Below are 21,394 nucleotides of genomic sequence, written 5' to 3' on the forward strand. Positions count from 1 at the left end.
GTGTGCCACCATGCCCCACTTGAAAACACCCCAATACTCTTAAAAAGTTTGTTGTAAAGTTTTCTTTATGGGGAAATAGGATTGTTCTTCCTGTGTTAAAAAGTGGCTTGTAGAGCCAAAAATTTCATCTTCAACTTCTTTGTGTTTGCAGATAACTAGAACTCTCAGCAGTCCTGCCCCCCAATTCTGCATCACTTGGCTGCAGATATTGAATTGCTGCTTCTGCGATTAGAATAAATGCTTCTCCAAACGCTATAAATCACCATTGAATTTTCCACGAACTTAGTATTTTTTGAAGAAATTACTCCCAGGCATTACAGAAAGAGAGCATTCGGCTAGGAGCACATAAATCTGGGTATTATTTTCCCTGGCAATGGGAGATGGCTTGGACTAAAAGAAAGCAGCTTTCTGCCTTAAAAATGTTCTATTAATCAAATTCTCTTTGTTAACTGCTACTTGAGATTAAATTATTTTCTGAAAAATCCAAAATATTCCAATGTAATCTAGAATAGTTAATATGTTAACATAATTTCAGTGTGTTGCTGCAAAAGACAAATTATGGCATTTATTGAATTCATCCGTTTTTCTGTTAGGTATAGAATTTGTTTTAGGGTCCTCTTGAGTCCAAGATTATCTTTTCTCAGATTTCATACTGTTGATACACATTCACTGAAATTTTTATGTCATTAAAGCCAATAATTGAAAGCCCTAGTGGTGTTAACAGAGGACCCCAACAACACGCTCCACACTGGGTCTCCACATCAGGAAATTGTTTTGCAAAGAAATTGCTTGGAACATAAAGGGCAGAGGCTGTATGTAGTGCATGGTGTAGCACTGGCCTGGCATGCATGAGGCCTGGGACTGCATCCCCAGATGTTAAATCACTGGGAAAATGATTTATGTAGGACTGAGGGTGTAGCTCAAAGGCAGAGCCTTTACTTAGCATGTCTGAGGCTCTAGGTACAATTCCCAGGAGTGGGGGAAAATAAAGCGAATTTAATTCATAAGAGGCAATACCAGGATTTAAGTATCTAAAATAAAATTTCCTACATACCTCTCTTCTAAACATATTAAATTTAATTTTTCCCCACCATTTTATTCTATTTGCTGTCCTCTCCTTCCTCCTCAGCTTGTTGCTCCACCAAAGACAAAGGAAAAAGGAGGACTGACAGAAGTATCAGAAATAAATTGTAGTATTTAATAACCATTCAACAACATTGAGGGTTGAAAATAGAATTTCGCAATTTCTTGACCTGTAGAGATTCATTTAAAGTATTTTGAATTTATCCTCTTAACCAAGAGATGGAGTTAGTGGGGAAAGAAAGGGAACATAAAATATTAAGATGTGATATGTACGTGTACCACCTGCCTATGATAAATGTAATCATGAACTGCAAACATGTACAGGTAAGAATAAAAATTTAAAATAACAGCAGAATAGTCCACATCTGGGATGTCGATTTTTGTCTCTCTTGATATAACCACTTACATAGCTTCAAGTTAGTTAGCAGACATCAGCCTCTAACTACAAACTGTAAGTAAATGTAAGTTCCTCATTTGAGTACTATGCTTAGTTTCAGATTTATAGTCTTCTACAGCTACTTCAACCCAAATAATTTTCAGGACATTTCTGCCTTCCTACCCACATGTACATCCACTAGTTTCACATCTCTACCAAATGCGAGGACAGAAATGAATCGGTGGAATCAGGCTCGAGTGACTCGTTGGCCACACAGCTAGGTCATTATATATGTGTAGCAACATAGGATGCAAGGGATGCTCCTAGTGGTGCTGCAGTCATGATTCTTTCCTACCTTGAAGAACAAGACTAGAGGAACAGAGTCGACCTTTATAACAATTCCAAATTTGGATGGATGCCTCTACTTTCTGTACCTAACGGATCCCGCATAGACCTTGTGAAATGTGCAACTTCATAGATCACCCACCAGTGGCCTCAAGAATCATGCCTTTGATTGCATCTTCAGTAACTGTCCTTAAAATTATCGCATTATGTGTGTTATGTTGTATTGTACATATTATATGTATTACTGTTTTATAAGCATCCTATGCACTGGGAAAAATGTTCTAGGATGAGCCCAGATATGTTAAAGAAAGTAAAAGCCATGCTAGGCATTTCGAGTGAGATCATTTAACTTAAGGGGCTGCTTCCAAGGGTTATGCAAAAAGTAGGAAGCTCACCTTCTGAAGCATCTCTGAAGCAGTTCAGAGGTGAGGGTTAGAAGGGCTCAGACAGGAAGCAGCTTGAACAGAAGCCGCAGTCATCTTGCTGGAAGGAAGATCAACACAGGGGCTGCGTGGAGGCAGACAAGGGTAGGACCACAAGAGAACATTGAACACTTCTGCCAGAAAATGACCCTGAGGCAGACAGCAAGCGGGATGCCTGTTTCCTTCTGACTTCTCCTGAGCCCAGAGGCCTCTCCGTCTCACGAGACTGTCCCTCTGGAGCTCTGAATCCGGCTCCTGCCTTGTCTGGTGCCACCTACTACGAAGAGCACCTAGAGGCAGAAATCAACTTTTTTTTCCTGATCAATTGGAGGACCATATGATTAACTTAACTTTTCAGTTATGCAAATGTACTGTCTTAAATGTATAGATTCATGACAGTAACTGTATTTCCTTTATGAATATAGTTCTATAGCAGGGATTTCACAAGCTGTCATACAAGCATGTGCAGTGATGGGGTTAGAGTGCATGATGAAAGATCTTCACCCTACGATTCATTTTGGAGTTTGATGAGAAGGTTTAACGCAAGTCCCGTCAAAAGCTCATTACTACTTTTTGTGAATACAGAAGATATGAAGTGAAGATTTATATGTAAATGCAAGCTGGAATAACTAAAGTATCTCGGAAAAAATAAAATGAGAAGAATCTGTGTACACACACGCACACACACAGGTCAGAGCTTCCAGTGAGTCCTGCTTGCTAATGAATAATGACCTTGCAGCGCACACACTGTGTTACACTGGTCACCAGGGCTAGAGTCCCGCGTTACCACTTAAGGGTCATTTGAACATGGAAGAGTGACTGCGCTCCTGCGCTGCAGTTCCCTTGCCTGTTATTTGGCCCGCATTGATTTGGTAAGGAAAAAGTGAGTAATTAATTCCTAATGGATGCATGATGCCGAATAGACCTGGTACGTGACATTCGATCCATTAAACAGTAATAATTATTACTTTAGGGATACATTTCTCTTGTTCACTTTTCAACCATTCTAATCTTTTTTCTCACCGCGATTTCTTTTTCTGCTTTATTAGGGCGTCTGCTATGCAAAGTAAACCAACATGTCAATGAATGACTTAAATTTTCTTCCAAAGATGAAAGTAAGTCTTACAGATATTCTTTACCTGGACCACTTTTTTGCCCCGGAAAATATCAAAGCTTAAGCCATTATTCATTCGATTCATATTTGCTAAGCATCTTTGAGTGCACACACTTCGTTGTAAATGTCAGAGATACAGCTAGTAACAAGCGTATCCTCTGTTTGAAGAGAGCATGAACTCTTACAAAAGGCGACATAACCAAGTCTCACACCGCCTGCCCCTGGTGAGACTCTTTCTGCCTGTAGCCCCTGCTCTCTGTGAGGGTGGAACCCAGGCAATCCAGGCAAAGCTTCTAACTTGCGTTTCAGGTTGGGCCAGCCTGTGGGGCTGCTCTGTTCCGCTTTATTCCACGTGGTGTCACTCTGTCCCTGCCAAGGACACAGACTCCTCGGGCTTAATTTCTCAATTGCTTTCACTGCAGTGAAAGATTACATTGATTTTGAGTCACAATAATGAATTAAAAAAAAAACAATGCAAAAAGCAATTTTCACTGTTAAACATTGTGGTAAATATTTCCAATTGTCTCTCATTTTGGTCAAGCATCAAAACAATTATCATCAAAGTACTAGATTAAAAACTCAAATTTTCAATATGTATTTGCCACAGTGTCATTACAAATATCCATACCTACATACCTACACTATATTAGGGAACAATAAAGTCTTTCTGATGAAAGAAAACCATAGGGAAAAGTCCATGAAGAAAAATGTTAGTGTGGAGATACATACTTATGCATGGTTTCAAAAATCCAACTCCACAAATTAGCTGATCTTGTCTAAGCTAACGAACTTTTCAAATTGCAGGCGAAGGAGAAAATTTGGAGTTAACAAAGCTTTGGTTTTCAGATCGTCGCCGCTCCTTGGGAGGGGACTTGATGTGGACAGTGGGGTCGGAAACCTTAGCAGAGGCACAGGGAGAAATCCCAAGAAGCAGAGAGTTGTGACGACTGCAGGAGATCGTGACTAGGAACCGGGGCTGTGCGTGACAGCCTCCCAGGAGACATTTGGGCAAAGGGTAACTTATTGCTCCTTGACACACTTTCCACACTTTTCAAGTAATTCGATTCTTTGCTTCCAGAGTACAGCAGGAGAGGAGTAGGATGGAGGCGGCACCTCTGAATATATCTCCGAATATTTCATATAAAACTGTAGGCATCTCTTGATTACTTGTGAGGAAAACTCAAAATCCTACCTAGGCAGTAAGACACTTTGTCTCCAAAAGTCGGCAAGCAAGTCACAAAAGTTATGAGATTATTCCTTTCTACCATTGCACCTAATCAAGGGCTAACAACATGACGGGGACTTCGTAGGTAATTATAGAGTATAATTTATGAAATCCAGCCAAGGCTTAATTCCTGGGAGTACAGGGCCACTCTTAAAGGTGCTGCACAAAAGCACCTCACATTCTAGGTGCTAAAAAATTCTACCCAGATGCAGTGAAACCAGAAGCAGCACACTTATCTATTTTATATGTTATTTTATTGAATTGCACAGATGACTTGGGAATATATCTTTATGGTAACTATGACAAATGAAGCACTTTATGCTTTCCCAATGAACTTTCCTATATTTATACACATGTCCAAGTATGTGTTTGAATTTTTCTGTCCACACTATGGCTATTTTGCGGCACTTTTGTCTCCTTACCTTTGATCTCAGCCAAAAGGCCAAGGAGAAATACACTTTTATTTCTTTTCACTCATTTTTTTTACTAAGTTGTCAAATAAACCTCTAACGAGGGCCCCCTGTAGGTCTTGTTAATTACAAGGCACACAGGTGGATGAAGGCGCCAGTGCAATGAACAGGGACGTCCTGGGTGACAGGATCGATCACCGTGCTGGCACGGGGGACTGCACAGATACCAGATGGCAGGTAGCAAATCCCTCTAGTCCTGCCTTTTGTTAGGAGGAAAAACTTAACCGGGGTGTGTATGGGGGGATAGCTTGACTACGGCGTTACTACGGAAGGAGTGCCCCGAGATAAAACGAACAGGGTAAAGTCAGTCTGGTTGATAAGTGGGGAAGCAGGATGTGGAAATTCATATAATTATATAAGAGGACATGGCATGTGCAAGAGCTGTTGACAGGTGCAGAGAGGGTAAGAAGCGAGCAGTGGCTGCACTACGAAAGGTGCTTTGTTCTGAGGGTTGCAGTAGAAAAATGTGATGCCATGGTGGGTTTGGGGCAGGTAGGTGCCGTCATCAAGAGCTTGCCTTTTAGAAAAGTCAGTGGGCCGCAGCTTAGAGATGGGACAGACTTTGAGACACATCTAGGAGACAGCAGCACCTCAGCGAAGGCAGGGAAGAAAATAACAAGAAGTTAAGAGATTAGGGCTGAATTGGGACATAATTTGGGGTGAATTGGGAAGATAATGGGAAAGAAAAGGACTTGTCCCTTCTGGATCTTACAGGGCAACAGGGTCTGATGTCCACAAATGGACTCCTCAGCAGGAGGCTATTCAGCTGCCACGTTGCCCATGTGCCCCCTTGCGCTTCTCAGAATCAAGGCTATAATTGTCCCTTGGCTGCATTCTCTCTTGAAGTTTTATAAAGAAAGTAAGAAGAAAAAGGAGAAAGTAAAGCAAAGGTAGAAATGAAAGACCAAGAGGAGAAAGAAGTAAAAAAGAAAGAAGAGAAAAAAGAAAACAAAAAAAGAGAAACACTAGTATAAAGTGAACAATAAAATAATAATGTTTTATTCCTCACACACCTGGTTTTCAAATCTCATTTCTACCATTTGATGATGCTCAGGTTTTGACAATCTTAAGACGTAACACATGAACTTGCTAACCCAGTAGCTATTTCCAAATTCATCCTCCTCTTTTGTAAGTTCCACAAACATTTTCCTAACTAGCGAGACAGTACAGTATTTGGAAGGCAGTGCCATAGAAAGGCAATCTGCTGGGAAGGTAAAGAAAAGGGAACCCATCACGTCTGAAGCTCTCGTCATGAGGCAGTGATTGCCAACTCTACACCAGGCAAGGTTATTGAATTAAAGATGCACGCCAAGATGCAGGGTAGAGAGTATGTGTGTGTTTACTTTCGTTTGTTTTAATTTTTAAAATTATTTTAAAGCCACGAAGTAAAGTACAATACAGAACATAGAACAGAACAAGTCGATTTTTATGAAGTCATCACCACCGTCACAATTATCCCGGTCAAGTATACCTGGATTTATTATTCTTCCCAAAAGTCCTCTATGTGCTTCCCAATTTCAATCCCTTTTCTTATAACAAGGGCTTTCTTGCATGTTTACAGCTTTGTCTTCCTAGAAGTGCGTTCTCAGGTACTACAATTTACTTATTTTATATTTCATCTCAGGCATTGCTACTTTCCCCTCTTCTCCCCACTTCCTGTTTCCCCCATCCGGAAGACCCTCCCCATCTCCGTTAAACCTACCACCCTGTTTCTTTTATTTTTGGTACCTGGGATCGACCTCGGGTCCTTGCGCTTGCGAAGCAGATGGCAGAACCCCTGAGCTAAATCCCCCGTCCCCTAACCACTCTGTTTCTCATCACCTGTCTTTTTTTGTTTTCTCTTTATTTATATTTTTGGTTGCTCATATAAAGGAAGACACACCTGTGTGCATGCAAGCATCCGTGTGTATTCAAAAGCATCAGAAAGCTAGTAAGTATACATTGGATTAGTTTTAGGGACAGAATTTTGAAGTTGCTTTCAGAACCTAGGCCTTATATTCTGTGTTATTTTCGTCATAGAGATTTTTTTTAAAGTGAGACTTTTACAAATCTGAGAAGCTGGCAGATTTTCAGAACACATCAAAGCACTGGGAGGACAAAACTTGGATTTCAGAAATCAAGAAGGAGTGGGAAATACTTACATCCAGGCTTTTCAGGAGGGATCTCAAAAGACCATGCACGGATAACCATGGTGAGTTAGAAATTTTGGTACCAGGGATCAAACTTAGGACCTTGTGCTTGCCAGGCAGGTGTCGTGCCACTGAGCTAAATCCCCAGCCCTAAATTTCTTTAAACAGTTTGATTACATTATTTTAGTTGAGGCATATGCAAATTTAAAAACTGAGAAACCATTAACAGCTATCAAAAATGATCATCACTGAGATATGAAAGAGAAAGAAGTAAATGTGATTTCTAGAAATAAAAAAACTAAAATAATTGAAATGGCAAAGTTAGTTGGTGGATAAATAGTAGGTAACATACTACTGGATAGATGACTATTATACTTACCAGTGGTGCATCTACAGATGATATCCAGAGTAACTAAAACACAAAGTAACATCCCAGAAAAGCACAGCTAAAGGAAGCTCAACCTCAATCAAGTAGCCTAAATAAAGTAAATATATACCTAGGCACACTCCAGTGAAACTATAGAATCCAAATAGTAGAATATCTTATAAAAATATTCAAGGAAAAAATAGAATCTCTTACAAAAGAATAACAGTGATAATGTAATAAAACTTTCAACAAGAAGAAAAGTGAGAAATTGCTATAATCGTAGGGAGTATTTGCCATGTGTGGACCAACACTGCCAGAATTGTGAGAGATGTGTTTTACAAAATGACCCAAGAAAGTCTGAGATATAGAGAGAAATAGAGAACAAAGAGATCAATTAAATGGGAAAAGAATTTGCAAGCTATTCCTCAGACAGAGGCTAAAGCAAAAATATATATAAAGAACTCAAAATTATTAGACTCTACCAACCAAAAATGGTCAACCAAAATGAACAGACACTTCTCAGAAAAAGTACAAATGGTCAATAAATACACGAAAAAATGCTGATGATTAATAGCCATCAGAGAAATGCAAGCTAAAATTACACTGAGATACCATATTAAGCCAGAAAGAATGGCTATCAACAACAAAAAATCTAATAATTCTAGTGAGGATGGGGGGAAAAAGAACTCTTGGTGAGGTAAACTATCACAACCACTAAAGAAATCACTACAGAATACTCAATGGATGCAACTTGAGAACAGATAATGTTAAGTGAAGTAAGTCACACACACAAGCCCAAATATTTCATGGTCTATTCTTTTTTTTTAAATGAGAAATGCAAATAAAAAACAAAATAGATTTTCACACCAAGAGAAACTATTTGGTATTTACACACGTGTGTCCTATTTATTTCACTTAAGAGTATCCATTTTCCCATAAATGTCTCCAGTTTCTCCATTACAGCTGAGTAGTACTCTATTTTATAGAAAAACCACATCTTCTTTAACCAGTCTCCATTTGATGGACAGTTTGTTTTAGCTAGAAGTATAAATAAGGTTCAGTATAGTTGATAATATGAAATAGGAAAGAAGGGCTACAGGAGTAGGGGAAGCAGGAAGGGGATGGGGGAAGGAAAGAAGGGAAAAGAAAAAGTATGAGGAAAGGAAAAAATGGAAACAAAATCTTTGTAAGTAGGGAAGGGTGGAGGGGGTGAAGGGAGGGCAGGGGTATGGGAAAAATAATAGAAACAAAGAGGGCTGGAGATTTAGCTCAGTGATGCTGCCGCCTGCCTCACAAGCACAAGGTCCTGAGTTCAATCCCTGGTACCAAACAAAGATATATATCATGTAAAGGTACAAGATCCCAATGATGAATGTAACTATATGGTACACCTAAAAAAAGTACCAATAAACTCAATAAAAAAAACAAGACAAACAAGACAAATAGGAAATAGGGGAATATACATCCCTAAACTACAAATTCCATTGTTTCAAAAAATATCTCCATATATCCACTAATTGGTTTCATTTACACTGCTAGTTTATTTTAGTTCATTGAAAAGAAAAATTTGAGTTATCTTTCTTTTTTGAATGAGTCTTTTTGGTTTACATCTTGTACTCTGAGTAACTACTTTAAAGATAATGATATGCAATACAATAACTATTGTTCTTTTATTATTTGATTATGAAGTTTTGTTTTATTTTTTCATAAGAAGTTATAAAATAAAAAACAGATGGTCATCATATGTCAATCTAAGTAAACATAATTTACATAAAGCAATTAAAACACAGTATCTGCATCTTCTATTATATTCTGTTCTTGTTACAGGAAATAAAGGATCAAAGATCTAAACATTAAACCACAAACAATCTGTTGGAAGATGAAATAGATAAAACTCTTGAAGACATAGGTATAGGTGAACATTATCTGAACAAAACCCCAGTTGCACAACAAACAATACAAAGAATCAACACACAGGATCACATAGAATTAAAAAGCTTTTGCACAGTAAAAGAAACCACTAACAGAGTAGAGACAACCTATGCAATGGGAAAAAAGTTTCTCAGCTACTGCTAAGAAAAAGGACTATTATCTACAATATATAAAGAACTCAAAAAACTAAAGACCCAGTTAGAAATGGGCACTTCTCAGGTGACAAAATACAAATTGCCAATAAATACTTTTTAAAATGTTTGATATTGCTGGACATTCCAAAAATGCAAATTGAAAAACAGACTCCAGGGCCAGGCGTGGTGGCTCACACTTGCAATCCCAGCACTTGGGAGGCTGAGGCAGGAGGATCGCTGTGAGTGTGAGACCAGCCTGGGCCACACAATGAGTTCCAGGTCAGTCTCAACTACATAGTGAGACCCTGTCTCAAAACAAACAACAACAACAGCAACAAAACATTCCATTTCACTTCAGAAAGGATGGCTACCATCTGGAAATCAACCAGTAACAAATGCTGGTGAGAAAGAAACCTTCTCTATTTTTGGTAGGTCTGTAAACTGATACAACCACCATGGAAATCACTATGGAGATCCCTCAAAAAACTAACAGTAGTTGACCCAGCTATTCCTTCTAGATGTCTTCCCAAAAGAGTTAAAGGTATTACACCACAGTGGTGAATGTACACTCATGTTTATAGCAGCATAAATGATCATAGACAAATCTTGTAAACTGCTTATATGTCCATCAATGAATGGACAAAGAAAATGCATTTATACACAATGGAGTATATACTCTGTCATAAAGAGGACAGAGTCATTTGGAGGCAAATGGAGACACCTTGAGACCATAATTTTATGTGAAATAATTCAGACACACAAGTTTAAATATTGCCTGATTTCTCTTATATGAAAAACTTAATCTATATTTACATATAAATTTCAAAATAAAAGGCAGATAGTAGGAGAAAAGAGAAATTTGTAATTCAGCACAGACAATGTATCTAAAATTGTATCTTGACTCAGTACAATTGTTTTACATGTTTTGTGTGGCCTGTTAGTCTGTTTTTCAATCTGTATATATGCTAATTAACTTCATACGGTCTTATGAACAGATGAATCTGATGCTGGAAAAATAAAACAGGAGTGGAGGAAAGGAGGAAAAAAATTGAAATGCATTATGTACATGTGCCAATTCCTCACAGTGAATGTAAATATTATATACTGCAAACAGGTACTAACAAAAGTCAAACAAGATGTACAAGGTCTATATTGTTAGGTTGCTCAAAATAGCACAATTTAAGAAATAGTAAAGTAACAAGGAATCAGGAAATAATAGAGAAAGCAAAGCTCAGGAAAGCAAGACATTTATTAGGTTTAAAATAAGGTACAGTAGTAGAGAGAATTCTAAATATATCAGTAATCACCATAACTGCTAGTGATTCAATTTGCTAGTGAAAATACATAGAGTATCAGATCTCTTATAGAATACCCTACAGGATGTTATTTGCAAGGTGTATATATAAATTAAGTGGAAGGTAATGTTAAATATTAAATGATAAAAAGGTAAGTAAATAGGAAAAGGAGTCTGAAGGATATAGCTTGATTTAATGAAAAATAAATGTTAAGACAGAAAAAAGTCACAGGGTTAATCAAGCTGTAACTGAGCATTTGGGTAAAGAGATTTGAACTTTTGAGCTATGCAGTCTGATTTCAAATCCTAGCTCTAAAATGTGTAAGTTTTGTGATCTTCATTAAGTTAGTGAAGGCCTCTCATACTTATTTGTAAAATGGGAGTTATTCAAGTGGCTGCTGTAGTGACTGCAAGATCTACCTAAACCCTTAGGACCATGCTTAGGAAGTGATAAAGCCATATATATGCCCTTAACTTTGATGTTGATTCTTCATGAGGAGGTAAAGTAATATAGCAAATCAACAGTTCTTCTCTCCATTTTATCTTCTAAAAATGTCAGAATGTTCCAGTAACTGAAAAGAACATGTGACATAGGTAATACAAATCGAAAAAGCCAAGGGTTGACTGCTAGAATATTGGGATATGATGTAAAATAGTCTGGAGATGAATTTGAGTTTAAGTCATTTCAGAGACTTCACTTTTTGTAGAGATATTAAAAACCACATTACCAAGGAGAATCCAAGTTTGTGTTTCCCCATCTATATCATTGGATGGCACAACTGGGTGTCCAGGTAAGAGAATAATCATTAACTGTTCTTGCTATCCTAATGGTTTTAACATAGACTCACAGTTACTGAGACAACATTAATTGACCTCTTCCACGAAAACAAAATAAGACTCATAGCACTTTGTTGGTTAAAAGAATGTGAATAACATTGACTTCCCTTTTAGAAAGGGCTGTGTGTTGCCTGAATAAAAGGAAGCAATTAAACACTGTCTTTAAAAATGACATGTTAAATTTTCAGTTAAACATCTGCTGGTAGGTCAGGGTTTGCTGGAGATTTTGACGTGGTCCAAGGGGCCCGTAGTTTCCTATTATAGGGAGTTAATAAGCCCATAATGACAATGCCATGTGATCTATTTCTTTTTCTTTTCCATCTTTTCTAAAGATGAAGTTATTCAGCTGTTTGCTATTTGACACTAAATAAAGTCTAAAGAGGCCAGAAGATCCATTTCTGAGAACAGCAACATCGTAAAATCAAAGACTATTTATCTGCATCCAAATGGAAAAAAAAAGACATCAAATATTCATGTTAAGTTGACTTTTATGTACTCTTAGTCGTGTTAATATAAAGTATTGAAATCACTCAGGAATTACTGTCCACTTACAGATGGCTTCTGAGCAGTGAAAGAGATTGGGGGGTGCCAATTCCAAACAAATACACACACACAAAACCATATATTTTTGTTTTTAAAAACTTATGGGATGAGTGAAAGTTTGTTCATTTTTATGCTGGTGACAATTCCAGCCCTCACAGAAATGAAAACTAAAGAATAACATGTATCCAACAGTGATTTTAGCACCCATGTTTTTGGTGTCAAATGCTCTGCAAACTAATGGTCCTCCCTTTTGGGTACCATCACTTGAGATTTGGATGGCATTGTGACCTTTTTTCACAAAAGTGCACTTAGACAATCCATAGTAACTGAATACTCTTTCAATAGTACCTTTAGTTTCTGATATCCATTTGTCGATCTTTAGGAATCCTTAAACACTAAGATCTTCCACAGAAGTGTTTGACAACATCCTTTGGGAGAAGATCAACTGTATGGCTTACCATGACATGGTAAGTGACCGATCTACCATGTGATTTTACCATTCTTTTCCTTTGTTTAAAATTCAAAGTGCTATCATTATTTTTTTTTAAATCCACTCCATAAAGTTTTCTTTTCCTAATAGTAATACATTCAGGTAGCTGGTATAAGTACCATGTCTAGTCATGAGCCTTTCTTCTCTAGCTAGCTGTATACACTGAACTTTCTCCCAGTTTGAGCTTCCTGGTAGCATCTTCTTCTTTGTAACTGTCCTTTGCCTGTTTTTCTTCCCCTGAAGACTAAGTAGCGAAGAGGCTTCTTTTTTTACTTGGAATATTGCCTGCTATTCATGGATTTTCCATTCTTTTTTCTCCCCCCGACCCCCCGCCCCACCATACAAGCTAATATAAAGGGACAGGCTGAAATGTAACCATACACACCTACTCCAGCTCATCTCAGAAGCTGAGATGCTTATGGTATGCATGCAGCCTTGACAGCAAGGAAGCAAAACCTCAGTCTCGTTTATGAAGAGGCCAGCCCATCTCTAGCACTGAGCAGCAGGATGCTTTTCACCTCCGCCCACTGTAGGATGTTTGAGTCCTACCAAGACTTAATATAGCAATATCAGGCTCCACAGAAGTTACTAATGGTATCATTTTCTACTCGTCTTCACCAGAGAGCCATCAAGATTTCATCTAAACTTGTTCATCAAAACTTTCAGAAATAATAATGGCTCCCATCTGAATCTTCATCAAACATGCCTTTTTTTTACAAGGAATCGTCTGATACCACTCCGAGAGAAAAATGGTCTTTTGTCCTGCACATTTCAGCAACTGTAGATTGTCAACCCTGAGGATCTGAAACACTAGGCAAACAAAGTAGAAGAGAGAAGAAAGATTTTAAGGCCTTTGTCAGACCTTTGTCAGAGTATAAAATACCCTGATTCTGGTGTCATTTAAATGGCTGAAGAGATTTGGGGCAATTCCTTTGAAAGTCATTACAATTCTCATTTCATTATAGATTATTTGATAGCTGGTAAATCAGAACTAAAGTAAAGTGGAACTTCTTAAACTAGTATGAAAATCAAAACCAAATGAAGCTCTTTAGACCAGTCTGGTTCTTCTCAAATAACTCACCTGGCTTAAAACCATGTTATATAATCATAATAGTGATGCCTTTGTGTATGTTCTCATATTTCACATAGAAGCGACTTGTAGTGAGACACACAATTAGCAAATTTACTTGGATTGTTTTTCCAGGATCAGTAAACATAAATAAGAATAATAATGGCTCTTAAGAAGTTAATTGTAACAGAAAAACTACAAATGTGCTTAATGATAAATATATAATATAAAATTTTAAGGTATAATCTGACTATTGACCTCTAGCTAAACTGTTTGTGATATTGTAACACATAAGGCCTATGTGTAAAAAATGCTACCTCAACATCCCCAAAACACTAAAAATATCAATTTAAACATGAATTTTCCTGAGTTTTCTGAGGCATCTATTTAAAATAATCATATGAACATCATATGAACATGGCAGTTGGTCACCATGATTCTTCAATCAACAAATGCAAAATCATTCATAGGGCCCTAGTTTACCTTTTCTTATTCAATTCTTGGCCTAGTTTACCCATATTTAAAAACAGAAATCACATTGCAACTTTGGACTGCCTAAAAGTAATTCCTTGCATAAGGAAAATTTAGTTTCCTGCTTCTCTTTATCTGCACTTTGAAGGATGTTAGAAATTGAGGAAAATATAACCTTATAGAAGCGTGTTAGCTCCTGTCAGTACAAAGTCTGATGTTATATTTACAGTATGAAATAAGTTCATACTGTATCAAATGTGTTTCCAAATGGGAAGCCAAAACCTACATAAACTCTGTTTTGCCAAGAAATTTTCTGCCATGGCTTCCCCTGTTGATAGAAAGTCTAAACGTAGGCCTCAGAGGAAGAGGGAAGGCACCTCTTTACATCAGCCTTCTTGGCAACAGAAGAAAGTGCTATATTGTTCTTCACACAAACCCTGCCCATTAGAGCTCAAGATGTTCTTTTCCTTCTAACCCTCATTTGTACCCCTTAGCCATTTGTTTAGAATTAAATTAACTGCAATTTGGAAAGTGCGGATGAAAGGCAGTGCATTGAGTAGGCATCACGTGTTTCCTGAATGGTGCCTGTTCAGCCTCTTTCACGGCCATTCACTGCGCTTGAAAGGGTGTAGCGTGTGAATTGTTGGACTGTCACTCCGTGGAGAAGTCTGGCAGACAGTATTACCATGGAAACAGCAGGAAAAAGACAATTAACAAAATGGTTCTGATTTTTTCTTTCTATTTCTTTTTCTACTCTTTGGATGTAGGGAGACATCCCCCCCCCTTTAAGTGTACACTTGCACACACCCGCATACCCCAATGCACATGTAGAAAATTCAATATTTGAATTTCTCACTAAATTGGACTCTTCTGTGGATGGCATCAGCGAATTACAGCAAGTTCATACATCCAATATAAAATATTTATAAATGAATCTCTCAACTTATTCATCCCTTCCCCCTCTACTTTTTTGTTCTTTTCAGACATTGAAAGAATTCTTTGGAAATATCCTTAGGTAAATGACTGTTAATGAGCAGAGCCTGTGATTTTAACCCTGGCACATTCATGGGACTTTTAATTAGTCCCTCTTACCATCACTCCTATGACAGAAACACAATGTGAGCCCAAGAGCTTAAACCAAAAGGAGGCTCTCTTCAGATTTCCCAAAGTTCGATTGAGTGGGAGCATCAGAACAGCCACGACTGTTCGGATTTCTGACGAACGGGTTCACTGAACATGAAGGGAATGTTTGATGTCACCCTGGATTCTCGAAATTTTGTTTTGCAATCTAAACTTTGTCAGACTTGGATTGCCTTTAAAAAAGACTATAAATAAAGGGAATGAGTGTACATTTTAGGTGTCATAATTAAAGAAAAATGCGAGTGAGAGACCTATGGAGCCCACTGGTTGGATATTCCATTAAGGTGAAACGCTGTGCTGTGCAGATGAAGACCCAAGTGCAGAGATACTTGGGAGTGAAAAATCAAGTTTTATTTGCATGCTGTATTTAAAATCTGTTCTCTTTCCTCATTTTTTGGGGGAAAATTACAATTCTGTAGGTGGCCTGGGTCAAGAAGTGAGCTTGAGAATACTCTGGCTTTACATTTTTTTTTAAAGTTCTCAATATGAATAAAATGTTGTAGTATCTATTATTTTATAGACTATTTTATTGGTATTCCTGGAATCCTAGGCAAGTCTCCAGTAATCTTTCTTAAAGTTTCCCTAGGAACTGCCTACCCAGTGCTGTATTACATGCTCTTTTACTTTTTTCCAGCGTTCTTTAACCTGCTCAGAGAATCCTATTCTCTTCTTCAGTTGTTTTTTCTCTATTTTGACAGCAGTAATTATAAAATGAGCTCTTTGGTATAAAATCCCGGGGAACACTTTCAGTCGAGGAAATAATCTGTCCCCCCCCCTCAATTTTAGAATTTGTCAGATTTAAAAGAGCCTATTAAGTTCTGCTAAAATATTTAGAATATATGTTATCTAGTTTGGACGCATAATTTTCTTTATGAAATAAAACTAAAAGACAGCCTTTGAAAATTGGGAGATGTTCTTGTCTTGGGCATTCACATTCTGTTGAAAGGTATTAGATATTTATACTATGAAAAAAACCTAAAGAAAACATTGGCACCTTGGACAGTATTCTAGAAAAAAGCTATGTGAAACTTGGAAAAATATGTATGGTTTTGAAATGAAGTCAAGAAAAACTTGGCATTTTTAATAGGAGGAAATCGCAAACCCTTTAGAGATTTTCAAATTCTCTAATCCTGTTTAGCTCCAGCATCACTGTATTTAACTTTTAGACATCGTGTCTTTGAGATGGACAGAGAAATTCCTGCAGAATTTCTCAGGAAGTCTGTGAGAAGTTAATTATTTTTAATTTATCATGCACTATTCCAGAGTACAGAAATTGAAACCTACAATCGTAAGAGGAAATACAGAATTGGCTCACCTAGCTTATTGTAGTGTATGTTTCGTTAGTAAAAACTCATGTGATATTGATAGCCATAGAATGACTCACCTAAGAAAAGGTCAGTGAGTAAGTATGGGACTTAGGGGATACTCACACTTCATCACCTTCATGGACACCTTCGGCACCCCCAGTGTCTACACCAGGGTCGCTTACCAAGTAAGCTTCCTCAAGATACACATGCTTGGTAAATGGATCTCACTTGGGCACCATGACAAAGCAGAGTTCTGACCCATTCGTCCGTCCACAAGTCTTTTAACCTATTTAATTTCTTGTTCTGGGTTTTCTCCTTCAGTTAAGCCTCAGGATTGTTTGGCTTATGGATTTACGTGTTTCTAAAACTCTGTCTGATGGCTGCCCTCTGAGCAGTGCAGGCCATAGGCCTTTCTCTGCAGCCCCCGTGAGCATTGCTCTTTAGTCTTCTTCCCCACAATAGCGTTGTGTGGTAGGAAGTACGAAGAGCTTAACATATTGAATATACGTATCACTAAGCCATATGGTGTCACACCAGTTCTCTTGATAACAGATGTTGGCAGACATTGAACTTTCGTTATTAAAAATAGTATCACCATAATATATTTTAGAAATATTCCTGTACACAGGGCTTTAATTCTGAGAATTAGGAAGAGCAGTGAAGCAGACACAGCTATAGGCATGCAAGCCGATAGCAATTACTTAATAACACACTTTCTGTGGTAAAGCTATTTTATTATACCGTGCATTTTAGATTTAGGTCGTAGTTTACAGTGTTTTCCATAATGGTTTGATGGTTAAAATATTTTATATACTTTATTAAGTTAAATATTTTATTTTTCCTAAATATCCAGAGAATTACAATATGCTTTGTTCCTGAAATGACATACCAAACATTGCCACATTGCATGGTATTACTTTTAGCGGTGCCAATGAACAACCAAGGGAAGGTCTTTTTGTCATATTTTCAAAGACCTTAGATCCCCCTTTGTTACATCTTAAAGACTAACACATAACTGCCCCAGTAACTGATGTATACAGAATGCCTTTGCTTGCAATCCCCCACACATGTCTCCCTCTGGCTATGATGAACATGTCTGCTAGATTCCCAAGGTCAAGGTCAGTCTGGTAAATAATAGCCAGGGGCCCCTACCTTCAGCTGTCTTACCCTTGGGCACCGCAGAAGTTTAGCCCCTGCAAATATCCCCAGCATATCTAATTCCAACTTAGAATTTTCCCTAATCTCGAATTTGTTTAGACAGTTGAGACAAAGCTCTATACACCATAAAATGGTGCTTATAGAAGTGAACAACAGGAAATTTAAAATAATTAATTATCTACTGCAAGGCAGGACAAGGTGGGTCAAAGAGCAATAGCATTGGAATACACAGATGTGTGTTCATTCCATGCTGTGAATGTCGCCTGTGTGTTCTTGGACTGGTCATCTTTTTTTCATCCCAGCACTTCAGTTTCTCATGTGCAATGCTGAAGACTGAAATAGATATGAATATTTTTGCAAAATTATAAAATAAGAAATATAAATACTTTTATGCATGGTCCATAAGTGGACTTAAATAAATTAAGTTTGTCACTGTTACTGCAATGTACTGTGATTTAGATTTCTTTTTCCATCATCATTGTCAAGAATTTAGTGGATCATCATATTAATGATCTAGAGAGCTTTTGACAAATTTGTGTAATGGCAAGGGAATTTCCTATTTGCTCTAGATTTCATCGGAGAAAGTTATTATCGCTTGGTCATTATTTTGTGAAGGCTCTTGGAAAAGTGATATTTTAATATTACTTCAATAAAAGAAGAAACAACGCATAATGCAGTTACAATATGTGTGGTTCCCCACAGATTTACTGAAATTTGAAAGAGATTTAGAGCTAGACTTTGTAAAATCATATGTATTTAAGAGAATTTTAGGTATGAAAAGTGATTACTTTGCATTTATGTATTCATGCAGAGAAAATTATTGTTGATATCAGCAAACTGGGATTTTTAAATGTATGAGTGACAAAGACTGACCTGCTGTTCAGATATTTGATTCACTCTATAAATGCAATTAATATAAAACTCTACTGTTGTATTTAACAGAATGATGAGTGATGTCTATCACCAACTATTAAAATATCACTTTTCCAAGAGCCCCAAGTTTTTTCTTAGGGGTTATGTAATGTATTCATATTTATTATATTAACTTAATTTTTCTTGACTTTCTATTATTCTCTGGAATTTGTCAGTGCAAATTATTTTTCTCACTAAACACCAACTTTTAAAATTTTAAATGAAAGATGGAGGCAGAATTGAAAGAACGTGAGAAGTTTCAATATCAGGCACCACTCAGTGTCTGGCCTGGGAAATTTACACGAATACATTTCTGTTTTCGCATTAGCAAACAAATTAGTTGAAATATATATGGATTTCTTTGAATATTTTTATACTAATTCTTGAAGCGGTTCATGATTTTGTATTTTAAATAAGTTTGAAAATATCGTGTCCTGTAAACCCACTTGGAGATGTATAACCTCTCTTATCTACATTAAAGTTTCTTGGAAGATGTTTGTCAAAGATCTGTGCTTAGTTCGATGCCTCATACCATTCTGGGCCATGATGTGGTTAGAAGAATATTATCTTCAAGTGAAGTGTTAAAGTCTTTTTTTAACTAGCAGTTTTCAGTTTATAGAACTATTGTAAGGACAGCACCTAGTTCACTGTTTCCTCTGTTATGGGTACTGCTCCATTTGCTACCGCTGCCAGTCTTGCTACATTGTTATTAACTAAGTCCATGTAGCATTCAGCCTTTCTCAGTCTGTATCTAATATCCTTTTCTCTTCCAGGATTCCACCCGCACCCCAGACTGTGTAATCTCCACATCTTCTAGGCTCCTCTTGTTGGTGGAGGGTTCAGACTTTCCTAATTTTTGATGACCTTGAGACTTCTGTGGAAAATGGATCAGCAGTTTTATAAAATGGCATTCTATTCAGATGTGTTGGGTTTGTTTCCATTATGATTAAATTTAGGGTTGGATTTGGGGAGGGGGAAATACATAGACAAAGTTTCCTTCTCAAGCCATCAAGGGTACATACTTACCAACATGGCTCACATGGGCTCAACATGGGGCATTCTAGAAGACCATGTTTGCCATGTTTCTCCACCATGAAGTGGCTACGCTTGCTTTTTTTTTTTTTTTTTTAATTATACTGTTTTTTGGAAGGAAGTCGCCATGCACAGCCAACACTTAAGGAAGGCAAACTTATTGTTCACTTCCTTCCAAGAATCTACATAAAAATTTGGAAGTCTTCTACATGAGATATTGGTCCTTTTTCCTCTAATTATTTGTTGATTCACAAAGATGTTGACATTAACATTAACTCACATTTGTTTAATACCTTGAGAGATAATCAAATACTATTAGTTCATTTATTTTGTGGTTTATATTGTACCAGTTGTGGCAATTGGGAACATTTTCATTGTGCTTTTCTTTCTTTCATTTTCTTACTTTCTGGGGCAATAGGGTAATCCTGTATATTTCCAGGGTAATCCTGTATATTTCCTGTTCTATTTATATATATATATATATATATTTAGAGTCAATTAGCTCTCCAAGAAGCCCTGGTTCTTTTGATTGCAGTATTAGAAACCAAGATGGGATGTTGACTATGGTCATTGCTACTGTAATATCATTAGCTATGGACCTTCTCTGCTTTGAGAGCAGGAAACGTGTGTGTGTGTGTGTATACTAAACCTGTACACACTTACGCATATACATACTTGTGTGCATAACTATTTTTATTTATTATGAATGACTTCACACTGATGTGACTAATTCTATAGCTACATAGATTATTCAGGGTTCATCTTCTTATGTGGAACCTCCTACTCCAACAGTGAGAAACTAGCTCCAATCATCCACTTACCTAGTGGATCGGTCCCGACACATGTGTTAGATACCTCAGTATCAACATTGCTATATCATCCCCTTGGAAACAACTTTACTAATTAGAGAGCACAGCTTGCTAGATGATCCTTTTTGCTTTCATTTCTCCCATGTTTATTTATTTTCAAAGACACTTAGGTTAGTGCACTCGTTTTCTCAACAACCCCTTCATCTTCATACATTTGACTTATAGTTGGATGATCTCATTCTGTATTCCAACAGGAATCATCTACATTTTGTTATGTTTTGAATTTGTCTACATTAAGTTTCATTCTTTGTCCTGCAAAGTTCTTTGGTTTTAAGTAAATGAATAGTTTCTATAATGAGAGTGTCATACAGAACATTTTCAACAACCTAAGCAGTGACATTACATCATGCATTTAACTCCCACCCTGAATCCTTGATTTTATTTATTTTTAATTTTTTTTTTGTTTTTTTGAGACAGGGTCTCACTATGTAGTGGAGACTGACCTGGAACTCACTATGTAGCCCAGGCTGGTCTCAAACTCACAGCGATCCTCAGCCTCCCGAGTGCTGGGATTATAGGCTTGTGCCACTACGCCCGACCTGAATCCCTTGATTTTAGAGTGAACAGTATTCTCTCTTGTGGATATACCACAGTTTTTAATCTACTTATCTATGGTAAAATGTCTTGTTTGCTTCCACTTTTGAGCAATTATAAATAAAGATGTTTTATATATAT

At 37.2% G+C, this 21,394-nt stretch overlaps 1 long non-coding RNA gene across 3 annotated transcripts; it reads left to right on the forward strand.

The window, feature by feature from the left end:
* Window positions 1-6,490: 6,490 nt before the first annotated feature.
* On the forward strand, window positions 6,491-19,649 carry LOC104849225. Of its 3 annotated transcripts, none has more exons than XR_776691.1 (6): window positions 6,491-6,624; window positions 6,908-6,965; window positions 7,055-7,226; window positions 12,061-12,203; window positions 12,654-12,738; window positions 19,592-19,649. It is a non-coding gene; the product is annotated as an uncharacterized LOC104849225 (long non-coding RNA). The 3 variants fall into 3 exon arrangements; XR_776690.1 differs by lacking the exon at window positions 19,592-19,649 and adding an exon at window positions 13,108-13,579; XR_776693.1 differs by lacking the exons at window positions 7,055-7,226; window positions 19,592-19,649 and adding an exon at window positions 13,108-13,579.
* The last annotated feature ends 1,745 nt before the right edge of the window (window positions 19,650-21,394 follow it).

The sequence above is a fragment of the Fukomys damarensis genome, unplaced genomic scaffold, assembly GCF_012274545.1.
Source record: "Fukomys damarensis isolate Sample0158 unplaced genomic scaffold, DMR_v1.0_HiC HiC_scaffold_19, whole genome shotgun sequence".
NCBI lineage: Eukaryota > Metazoa > Chordata > Mammalia > Rodentia > Bathyergidae > Fukomys > Fukomys damarensis.